We start from the raw sequence: 11624 nt of genomic DNA on the forward strand, positions 1-11624 counted from the left end.
TGTCTCCAGGGGCCTCTGGCCCTGAGTGACTTGCCACCTCCAAAAAAGCAGAACAATTAAGACTGTCCCAGACCCAACCTATCCCCACCTCAAACCGGTGCTGCCCTGAAAGTCCCAAGGGAACCGTACAAACTGACATCAGGAACCTAGGCTGGCCACTTTTCTTCTTCAGGAAAAACAGCCGGTGTTTTTCTCCAGGGGCCTGTGGCCCTGAGTGGCCAGCCGCCTACAAGAAGTCCAAATGATCAATCTGAACGATCAAGGATATGTCCCAGACCCAACCTGCCCCCTCCTCAAACCTGTGCTGCCCTGACCGTCTTATGGGAACCCTAAAAACTGACAGCAGGAACCTGGGCATGCAACATTTCCTCCACAGGGGAAAGTGCCAATCTTTTTCTTCCGGGGCCTGTGGCCCTAAGTGACTGGCCACCTCCAAAAAATTCTGAACGACGAAGGATGTGTCCCAGACCCAACCTGCCCTCACCTCAAATCTGTGCTGCCCTGACAGTCCCAAGGGAACCTTACAATCTGATGTCAGGAACCAGGTCTGGCCCCTTTTCTTTCACAGGATAAAAGGCCGGGCTTTGTCTCCAGCAGCCTGTGGCCCTGTATGGCGGGCCACCTCCAAAAATTCTGAACGATTTAGACTGTGTCCCAGACCCAACCTGCACTCACCTCAAACCTCTGCTGTCCTGACAGTCCGTAGCGAACCCTACAATCTGACATCAGAACCTGGCCTGGCCCCTTTTCTTTCACAGGATAAAAGGCCGGTCTCTGTCTCCAGGGGCCTGTGGCCCTGAGTGGCCGGCCAACTCCAAAAAATCAGAACGATCAAGGATGTGTCCCAGGCCCACCCGCTCCCCACCTCAAACCTGTGCTGCCCTGACAGTCCCTAGGGAACCCTACAAGCTGACATCAGGAACCTGCGCTGGCCACTTTTCTCTACAAGAATAAAGGGCCGGGCTTTGTCTCCAGCAGCCTGCTGCCCTGAGTTGCGGGCCATCTCCAAAAATCCTGAACGATTAAGACTCTGACCCAGACCCAACCTTCCACCACCGCACACGCGTGCTCCCCTGACAGTCCCAAGGGAACCTTACAAACGGGCATCAGGGACCTGGGCTGGCCACTTTTACTTGACAGGGAAAAGGGCCGGTTCTTGTCTCTATTGGCCTGTGGCCCTGTGTGGCCTTCCACCTCCAAAAAATCCGAACGATCATGGATGTGTCCCAGACTCAACCTGCCCCCACCTAAAAACTCTGCTGCCCTTACAGTCCCAAGGGAACCCTACAAACTGGCATCAGGAACCTGGGCTGGCCACTTCTCTTTCCCAGGGAAACAGCAGCTCTTTATCAACAGGGGCCTGCGGCCCTGAGTGGCCGGCCACCTCCAAAAACTTCGAACGATCAAGGATGTGTCCCAGACCCAACCTGCCCCCTCCTCAAACCTGTGCTGCCCCGACAGTCCCAAGGGAACCCTACAAACTGACATCAGGAACCTGGGCTGGCCACTTTTACTTCCCAGGGAAAATGACTGGTCTTTGTCTCCATTGGCCTGTGGCCCTGAATTGCCGGCTGGCTCCAAAACATCTGAACGATGAAAGATGTGTCCCAGGCCCAACCTGCCATCACCTCAAATCTGTGCTGCCCTGACAGTCCCAAGGGAACCCCACAAACGGACGGCAGGAACCTGGGCTGGCAACTTTTCTTTCCCAGGGAAATAGCAGGTCATTTTGGCCAGGGGCCTGCAGCCCTGAGTGGCCAGACCCCTCTAAGAACTCAGAATGATCAAAGATGTCTCCCAGATCCAACTTGCCACTCCTGAAACCTCTGCTGCTCTGACAGTCCCAAGCGAAACCCTACAAAATGACATCAGGAACCTTGGCTGGCCACTTTTATTTCCCAGGGGAAATGACTGGTCTTTGTCTCCATTGGCCTGTGGCCCAGAATAGCCAGCTGCCTCCAAAAATCTGAACGATTAATGATGTGTCCCAGACCCAACCTGCCCCCTCCTCAAACCTGTGCTGCCCTGACAGTCCCAAGGGAACCCTACAAACTGACGTCAGGAACCTGGGCTGGCCACTTTTCTTTCCCAGGGAAAACAGACGGTTTATGGCTCCATTGGCCTGTGGCGCTGAATTGCCGGTTGCCTCCAAAAAATCCAAACAACGAAAAATATGTCCCAGACAGAAATTGCCCACACCGCAAGGCTGTTCTGCCCTGACAGTCCCAAGGGAACCCTACAAACTGACATCAGGAACCTGGGCTGGTCTGTTTTCTTTCCAAGGAAAAAGTGCCTGTCTTTGTCTCCAGGGGCCTGTGGCCCTGAATTGCCGGCTGGCTCCAAAAAATCTGAACGATTAACGATGTGTCCCAGACCCAACCAGCCCTCACCTCAAATCTCTGCTGCCCCCACAGTCCCAAGGGAATCCTACAAACTGACGTCAGGAACCTGGGCTGGCCACTTTTCTTTCAAAGGAAAAACAGCCGTTTCTTTTCTCTATCGGCCTGTGGCCCTGAGTGGCCTTCCACCTCCAAAAAATCCGAACGATCAAGGATGTGTCCCAGACCCAACCGGCCCCCTCCGCAAACCTGTGCTGCCCTGACAGTCCCAAGGGAACACTACAAACTGGCGTCAGGAACCTGGGCTGGCCACTTTTCTATCCCAGGGAAACCGCAGGTCTTTTTCTCCAGGGGCCTGCAGCCCTGAGTGGCCGGCCGCCTCCAAAAACTCCAAACGATCAAAGATGTGTCCCAGACCCAACCTGCCCCCTCCTCAAACCTGTGCTGCCCTGACAGTCTCAAGGGAACCCTACAAGCTGATATCAGGAACCTGGGCTGGCCACTTTTCTTTCCAAGAAAAAGGGCTGGGCTTTGTCTCCTGGGGCCGCTGGCCCTGATGGACTTGCCGCCTCCAAAAGGCCCAAACAATGAAGGATAAGTCCCAGACCCAACCTGCCCCCTCCGCAAACCTGTGCTGCCTTGACAGTCCCTCGCGAACCCTACAAACTGGCATCAGGAACCTGGGCTGGCCACTTTTCTTTCCCAGGGAAACAGCAGGTCTTTTTCTCCAGGTGCCTGTGGCCCTGAATAACCGGCCACCTCCAAAAACTACGAACGATCAAGGTTGTGTCCCAGACCCAACCTGCCGCTCCTCAAAACTGTGCTGCCCTGACAGTCTTGTGGGAAGCCTAAAAACTGACAGCAGGAACCTGGGCATGTAACATTTCCTTCACAGGGGAAAGTGCCAATCTTTGTCTTCAGGGGCCTGTGGCCCTAAGTGACTGGCGACCTCCAAAAATTTTGAACGACGAAGGATGTGTCCCAATCCCAACCTGCCCTCACCTCAAATCTGTGCTGCCCTGACAGTCCCAAGGGAACCCTACAATCTGACATCAGGAACCTGGGCTGGCCACTTTTCTTTCACAGGATAAAGGGCCGGTCTCTGTCTCCACGGGCCTGTGGCCCAAAATGGCCTTCCACCTCCAAAAAATCAGAACGATCAAGGATGTGTCCCAGGCCCACCCGGCCCCCACCTAAACCTGTGCTGCCCTGACAGTCCCTAGGGAACACTACAAACTGGCATCAGGAACCTGGGCTTGCCACTTTTCTTTCCCAGGGAAACAGCAGGTCTTTTTCTCCAGGGGCCTGCAGCCCTGAGTGGCCAGCCACCTCTAAAAACTTCGAACGATCAAGGATGTGTCCCAGACCCAACCTGCCGCTCCTCAAACCTGTGCTGCCCTGACAGTCTTGTGGGAACCCTACAAACGGACATCAGGAACCTGGGCTGGCTACTTTTCTTTCCAAGAAAAAAGGGCTGGGCTTTGTCTCCAGGGGCCTCTGGCCCTGATGGACTTGCCGCCTCCAAAAGGCCCAAACAATGAAGGATAAGTCCCAGACCCAACCTGCCCTCTCCGCAAACCTGTGCTGGCCTGACAGTCCCAAGGGAACCCTACAAACTGACAGCATGAACCTGGGCTGGCTACTTTTCTTTCCAAGAAAAAAAGGTCGGGCTTTGTCTCCAGCAAACTATGGCCCTGAGTGGCGGGCCATGTCCAAAAAATCTGAACGATTTAGACTGTGTCCCAGACCCAACCTGCCCCGACATCAAGCCTGTGCTGCCCTTACAGTCCCAAGGGAACCCTACAAACTGGCATCAGGAACCTGGGCTGGCCCCTTTTCTTCCTCAGAAATAACAGCCGGTCTTTTTCTCCAGGGGCCTGTGGCCCTGAGTTGACGGCCGCCTCCAAGAAGTCCAAACGATCAAGGATGTGTCCCAGACCCAACCTGTCGCTCCTCAAACCTGTGCTGCCCTGACAGTCCCAAGGGAACCCTACAAACTGACGTCAGGAACCTGGGCTGGCCAATTTTACTTCTCAGGGAAAATGACTGGTCTTTGCCTCCATTGGCCAGTGGACCTGAATGGCCGGCTGGCTCCAAAAAATCCTAACGGTTAAAGATTTTTCCCAGAACCAAACTGCCCGAACCTCAAAGTGGAGGTGCCCTGACAGTCCCAAGGGAACCCTTTAAACTGACAGCAGGATCCTGGGCACGCAACTATTCCTTCAGAGGGGAAAGGGCCGGTCTCTGTCTCCATTGGCCTGTGGCCCTGAGTTGACGGCCGCCTCCAAGAAGTCCAAACGATCAAGGATGTGTCCCAGACCCAACCTGCCCTCACCTCAAAACTCTGCTGCCCTGACAGTCCCAAGGGAACCCTACAAACTGGCATCAGGAACCTGGGCTGGCCCCTTTTCTTTCCCAGGGAAACAGCAGGTGTTTTTGTCCAGGGGCCTGCAGCCCTGAGTGGCTGGCCACCTCTAAAAACTTCGAACGATCAAGGATGTTCCACCGACACAACCTGTCGCTCCTCAAACCTGTACTGCCCTGACAGTCTTATGGGAACCCTACAAACGGACATCAGGAACCTGGGCTGGCTACTTTTCTTTCCAAGAAAAAAGGGCCTGGCTTTGTCTCCAGGGGCCTCTGGCTCTGAGGGACTCGCCGCCGCCAAAAGATCCAAACAACGAAGGATAAGTCCCAGACCCAACCTGCCCCCTCCACAAACCTGTGCCGTCCTGAGAATCCGAAAGGAACCCTACAAACTGACATCAGGAACCTGGGCTTGCCACTTTTCTTTCCCAGCAAAAAGTGCCGGTATTTGTCTCCAGGGGCCTGTGGCCCTGAGTGGCCTTCCACTTCCAAAAAAATCAGAACGATCAAGGATGCGTCCCAGGCCCACCCATCCCCCACCTCAAACCTGTGCTGCCCTGACAGTCCCAAGGGAACCCTACAAACTGACAGCAGGATCCTGGGTACCAAAGTTTTCCTTTACAGGGGAAGATGCCAATCTTTGTCTCCATGAGCCTCTGGCCATGAGTGGCCGGCAAACTCCAAAAATTCTGAACGATGAAGGATATGTCCCAGACCGAACCTGCCGCTCCTCAAACCCGTGGTGCCCTGACAGTCCCAAGGGAACTCTACAATTTGACGTCAGGAACCTGGGCTGGCCCTTTTTCTTTCACAGGATAAAGGGCTGAGCTATGTCTCCATTGGCCTGTGGCCCTGAGTGGCCTTCCACCTCCAAAACATAAGAACGATCAAGGATATCTCCCAGACCCTACATGCCACCACTGCACACCCGTGCTCCCCTGACAGTCCCAAGGGAACCTTACAAACGGGCATCAGGAACCTGGGCTGGCCACTTTTCTTTCCCAGGGAAAAGGGCCGCTCTTTGTCTCCATTGGCCTGTGGCCCTGAGTGGCCTTCCACCTCCAAAAAATCTGAACGATTAACATAGTGTCCCAGTCCCAACCTGCCACTCCTCAAACCTGTGCTGCCCTGACTGTCTTATGGGAACCCTAGAAACGGACATCAGGAACCTGGGCATGCAACATTTCCTTCACAGGGAGATGTGCCAATCTGTGTCTTCAGGGGCCTGTGACCCTAAGTGACTGGCGACCTCCAAAAATTCTGAATGACGAAGGATGTGTCCCAGACCCAACCTGCCCTCACCTCAAATCTGTGCTGCCCTGACAGTCCCAAGGGAACCCTACAATCTGACATCAGGAACCTGGGCTGGCCACTTTTCTTTCACAGGATAAAGGGCCGGTCTCTGTCTCCACGGGCCTGTGGCCCTGAGTCGCCCTCCACCTCCAAAAAATCAGAACGATCAAGGATGTGTCCCAGGCCCAGCCGGCCCCCACCTCAAACCTGTGCTGCCCTGACAGTCCCTAGGGAACCCTACAAATTGGCATCAGGATCCTGGGCTGGCCACTTTTCTTTCCCAGGGAAACAGCAGGTCTTTTTCTCCAGGGGCCTGCAGCCCTGAGTGGCTGGCCGCCTCCAAAAACTCCAAACGATCAAAGATGTGTCCCAGACCCAACCTGCCGCTCCTCAAACCTGTGCTGCCGTGACAGTCCCAAGGGAACCCTACAAACTGGCGTCAGGAAGCTGGCCTGGCCACTTTTCTTTCCCAGGGAAACAGCAGGTCTTTTTCTCCAGGGGCCTGTGGCCCTGAGTTGACGGCCGCCTCCAAGAAGTCCAAACGATCAAGGATGTGTCCCAGACCCAACCTGTCGCTCCTCAAACCTTTGCTGCCCTGACAGTCCCAAGGGAACCCTACAAACTGGCATCAGGAACCTGGGCTGGCCACTTTTACTTCTCAGGCAAAATGACTGGTCTTTGCCTCCATTGGCCTGCGGCCCTGAATTGCCGGCTGGCTGCAAAAAATCCTAACGGTTAAAGATGTGTTCCAGACCCAACCTGCCCTCACCTCAAATCTCTGCTGCCCCCACAGTCCCAAGGGAACCCTACAATCTGATATCAGGAACCTGGGCTGGCAACTTGTCTTTCACAGGGGAAAAGTGCCGATCTTAGTTTCCAGGGGCCTGTGGCCCTGAGAGACTTGCCACCTCCAAAAATTCTCAGCGATGAAGGATGTGTTCCAGGCCCAACCAGCCACCACCTCCAACCTGTCCTGCCCTGACAGTCCCAAAGGAACCCTACAAACTGAGGTGATGAACCTGGGCTGGCCTCTTTTCTTTCACAGGATAAAGGGGCGGACTCTGTCTCCAGGGGCCTGTGGCCCTGAGTGGCCTTCCACCTCCAAAAAATCTGAACGATCAAGGATGTGTCCCAGACCCAACCTGCCGCTCCTCAAACCTGTGCTGGCCTGACAGTGCCAAGGGAACCCTACAAACTGGCGTCAGGAACATGGGCTGGCTACTTTTCTTTCCTAGAAAAAAGGGCTGGGCTTTGTCTCCAGGGGCCTCTGGTCCTGAGGGACTCGCCGCCTCCAAAAGGCCCAAACAATGAAGGATACGTTCCAGACCCAACCTGCCCCCTCCGCAAACCTGTGCTGCCCTGACAGTCCCAAGGGAACCCTACAAACGGACATCAGGAACCTGGGCTGGCCACTTTTCTTTCCCAGGGAAACAGCAGGTCTTTTTCTCCAGGGGTTTTTAGCACTGAGTGGGGGCTGCCTCAAAAATATCGGAACGATTAATGATGTGTCCCAAACCCAACCTGCCCTCCACTCAATACTTTATACCCTGACAGTCCCAAGGGAACCCTACAATCTGATATCAGGAACCTGGGCTGGCAACTTGTCTTTCACAGGGGAAAAGTGCCGATCTTAGTCTCCAGGGGCCTGTGGCCCTAAGTGACTTGCCACCTCCAAAAATTCTCAACGATGAAGGATGTGTTCCAGGCCCAACCGGCCACCACCTCCAACCTGTCCTGCCCTGACAGTCCCAAAGGAACCCTACAAACTGAGGTGATGAACCTGGGCTGGCCCCTTTTCTTTCACAGCATAAAGGGGCGGACTCTGTCTCCAGGGGCCTGTGGCCCTGAGTGGCCTTCCACCTCCGAAAAATCTGAACGATCAAGGATGTGTCCCAGGCCCAGCTGGCCCCCACTTCAAACCTGTCCTGCCCTGACAGTCCCTAGGGAACCCTGCAAACTGGCATCAGGAACCTCATCTGACAACTTTTCTTTCACAGGGAAAAGGGCCAGTCTTTGTCTCCAGGGGCCTCTTGCCCTGAGTGGCTGGCCGATTCCAAAAAATCCAAACAACAAAAAATATGTCCCAGACCCACATTGCCCTCACCTCAAACCTTTGCTGCCATGGCAGTCCCTAGGGATCCCTACAAACTGACATCAGAAACCTGGGCTGGCCATTTTTCTTTCATAGGAAAAACAGCCTGCCTTTGTTTACAGGGGCCTGTGGTCCTGAGTTGTCGGCCAAGTCCAAAAATTCTGAACGACCATGGATGTCTCCCAGACTAAACCTGCCCTCACCTCAAACCTGTGATGACCTGACAGTCCCAAGGGAACCCTACAAAATGACAGCAGGAACCTTAGCATGCCACTTTTCTTTCCAAGTAATAATGGATGGTCTTTGTCTCCAGGGGCCTGCAGCCCTGAGTGGCCGTCCGCCTCCAAAAAGTCCAGACAATGAAGGATATGTCCAAGACCCAACCTGCCCCTTCCTCAAACTGGTGCTGCCCTGACAGTCCCAAGGGAACCCTACAAACTGACAGCAGGAACCTAGTCTGGCCATTTTTTCTCCACAGCGGAAAGGGCCGATCTTTGTCTCCAGGGCCTCTGGCCCTAAGTGGCCGGCTACCTTCAAAATATCCAAACAATGACGGATATGTCCCAAACCCAACCTGCCCCCTCCACAAACCTGTGCTCCCCTGACAGTCCCAAGGGAACCCTCCAAATGACGTCCGTAACCTGGGCTGGCCACTTTTCTTTCCCAGGGAAAACAGCATGATTTTGTCTCCTGGGGCCTGTGGCCCTTAGTGGGGGCTGCCCCTTAAAAAGTCCAAACAATGAATGATGTGTCCCAGACCCGACCTGCCCTCACCTCAAATCTGTGCTGTCCTGACAGTCCCAAGGGAACCCTACAAACTGAAAGCAGGGATCTGGGCTGGCGGCCTTCGTTTCCCAGAAAAAAAGCCTGCCTTTGTCTCCAGGGGCCTGAGGCCCTGAGTGGCCGGCCACCTCCAAAAAATCCAGCCTACTAAGGATATGTCCCAGACCCAAGCTGCCCTCACCTCAAACCTGTGCTGCCCTGACAGTCCCAAGGGAACCCTGCAAACTGACATCAGGAACCTGGGCTTGCCACTTTTCCTTCCCAGGGAAAAGGGCTGATTTTTGTCTGCAGGGGCCTGAGGCCCTGAGTGGCCGGCCTCCTCCAAAAATTTTGAACGATTAAGGATGGATCCCTGACCCAACTGATTGTAAAAGGGTTTAAAATCATGGGGTTCTGGGGAGTTAGAAAGAAAACTAAGCTTTGTAGGCCCTGGGAAAATACCCTGGGAATGTGTAGACCTTATACTTGCTAGTACTGCATCTGTGTAGCTAGTATATGATAAATGATGGAATTGTTAGATGTGATGATTGTTTAGTAGTTAAATATAATTACTGTTTAATCGTAAGAATAATCATGGGAAACCGTGGTCTGGGGCTTGAGAAAGATCGCGAGAAATTCATGCTTGGATAAAGTCAATGTATACAATAGAACAATAGAAGTTTAATAATTAATATGTAAGTTATATAACGATAGACTATAAAATACGTTCTGCTCGAAAGCCACGTCGGAGTCAGATTTGGGTCTGTACCCCTGATTCCCAGAGCTCTGCAATAAATGCACCTGCATATAATCATATCCCGTGATTATGTGTGTTCCTGAACGTTAACAATATGATGGAATTACTTAAAGCAAAAATTAAATCTTAGTTATTATGGACAGCTGATGGAAACATGGACAAGTTTTATTACCACTGTCCTGGGCATCTACAGGAGGAACTCCATCTGCTCTGAGTTCTGGGACTGCATCCAAGGCCATACTGGCTGCCCATGGGCACAGGGTGGTTTCCAGAGCCTGTGCCCAGGATGGCTGAAGACCCCTGCCAGGCAGAGGTTTCACAGGCACAGGTAGGACCTGCTTGTTGCCCAGCATTCACAGCTGCTCTTGCCCCAGCTGAAAGGCCTCTCCTGGACATGGCTGTGCTTCTTTGTGCAGAATCAGAGCAGAGGTACAGCTGAGCAAAACTGCTGAGTGGTGTGGCAGTCTTTAGATTGGGCTAAGTGGGAAGAGTCTCAGGAGAAGTCAGAACTTGCCGGGTCATTGCAGTGTTCTGGCCTGCTGTGCAGAAGGGGCTGCCTGGGTCTTGTGTTGTGGGACTGCTGTAAAGACCTGCAAATGTGAACCAAGTGGAGTGCCTTTATTAGTTGGAGAAAAAAAACAGAAAGGCAGGACTCATGGGTTCCTGTGTGGTCAGGGGGAACTCAATTAACTGCTCTGTGCTTCAGTGCAAACCATCAGTAGCATAAGCATCATGACACTTACCTGCCTCTGAGGGCCATTTGCTTAATTAAATTGCTGAGATCTTCAAATAAGAGATGCTTTAAATAAGTAGTTCTGTGTGGGGTAGAAGTAACGGAGCTTGGTTTCCAATGGCTTTGTCTTGTGGTTCATTTCCAGCTCTGATTGAAGCTATCCCCTGGGCCAAGACTCATGAGGTTTTTTTTTGTTTGTTTGTTTTGGGGGGTTTTTTTGGGTTTGTTTTTTTGTTTTGTTTTGGTTTTTTTTTTTGTTTTTTGTTTTTTTTTTCTTCCTAATTTGCTCTCTGGGCTTCCCAGGTGTTCAGTAAATGTAATCTTGGCCTTTCCTGTAGAAGGTCATTCCCAGGGGATGTTTCTTGGATGTGTCTTTTCTGCCCAGCTGCCTGGCTTTTTTCTCCAGGTTTTTCTGTGTTACACAGATGTCAGTAAACTTTGGTCCAGGTCAGCCAGGAGTTTCAGGCAGTGCAGCAGCAGGTGAGACCTGCAGCACACAGGGCAGCTTGCAAAAGCTTGGCTTGCTTTGGAAATCATGTGGAAACCAGAGCATGACAGTGTGAACCTATTGCTTAGAAATGATGGAGGAACTGAAGGAGGAAGTGGGGTTCAAGTGTTTCACTTGGGCACTGTGGAAAGAGCAGTTATGGTCAAGGCTCCTAAATAATTTGGACACTTTGCTTACCTGCTCCAGTGTGATGCTATCCTGAGGATGTCCATATCTCTTTCTTCTTCCTAATTGTTTCTTTTGCATGTGGACATGTAAGGAAAGTGTGGTTTATGGATTTTCTTCAGTGCTTAAAGCCAAGGAGACCCTGTCAAAACCAGTTAGCTGATCCCAAATCCCTTGTGTTGATAGATCTGTGGCAGCTCCCCTTGTTGTAATTCATTCCTGCTGACAGGCTGTCCAGATGGGCAGAGCTTTTTAGGGTTTTTCAGCTCTTCCAGTTTTTGTGCACCCTGCCTTCTTGGTCTCCCACAAACAGACCAGAGATGAGGCAGGTACACCTTGGCACTCCACTTTAAATTAGACTGGTGAACACATTGCAAGTCTAGGAGAGCAGGTGGGGAATTGCTCATGACAAAGAAAGGGTTGATTTTGGGGTTCAGGGAATGGGGAACACAGCTGGTGACCTCTGTTTGAATGTGAGTCTGTGTGAATATATGTATTACTACATCTGCACCTCCTAGGCAGTGCTCCTGCTGGGGTTGCTACAAGGTCAGCTCAGGAGTTCACACTTTCTCCCTGTTATTCTGGATGAAGTACAGATAGAAAGTCTC

Source organism: Anomalospiza imberbis, chromosome 9, assembly GCF_031753505.1.
Source record: "Anomalospiza imberbis isolate Cuckoo-Finch-1a 21T00152 chromosome 9, ASM3175350v1, whole genome shotgun sequence".
Lineage (NCBI taxonomy): Eukaryota > Metazoa > Chordata > Aves > Passeriformes > Viduidae > Anomalospiza > Anomalospiza imberbis.